Below are 406 nucleotides of genomic sequence, written 5' to 3'. Positions count from 1 at the left end.
TCCATTCTCTTATTAATCTTTTCACCTCTCTCTTCCTCTCTACATATAACTCTCTCTTCTGTCTCTCAACTTCCTCCATGCTTCTGTTTCACATCCACTCACTGTAAGCTTTCTTAATTTGTGCCACAGCCTATTTCATCTCTTCATTCCACCATGCTGTTCCTTGCATCCCCTTTCGTCTTCTCTTTACCCCACTCACCACCTTACATGCTGCACATATTTCTTCTGTGAATATATTACACACACCCGCCACATCCCCCATCTGCTCCAAATCATATTTACCCAGTCACTCCTCCACTTGTCTCATATATTCTCCCCTTTTTCTATCCTCTTGCAGTCTTTCTACCCTCCTTGTATGACCTGCTTCTTCCTGTCTTTCCCTTCTTCTATTCCTCCATTTCATTTG

This window comes from Coenobita brevimanus, chromosome 57 (assembly GCF_032717465.1).
Source record: "Coenobita brevimanus isolate Jiangsu-jjx chromosome 57, ASM3271746v2, whole genome shotgun sequence".
Classification (NCBI taxonomy): domain Eukaryota; kingdom Metazoa; phylum Arthropoda; class Malacostraca; order Decapoda; family Coenobitidae; genus Coenobita; species Coenobita brevimanus.
This window is presented reverse-complemented; position numbering follows the sequence as displayed.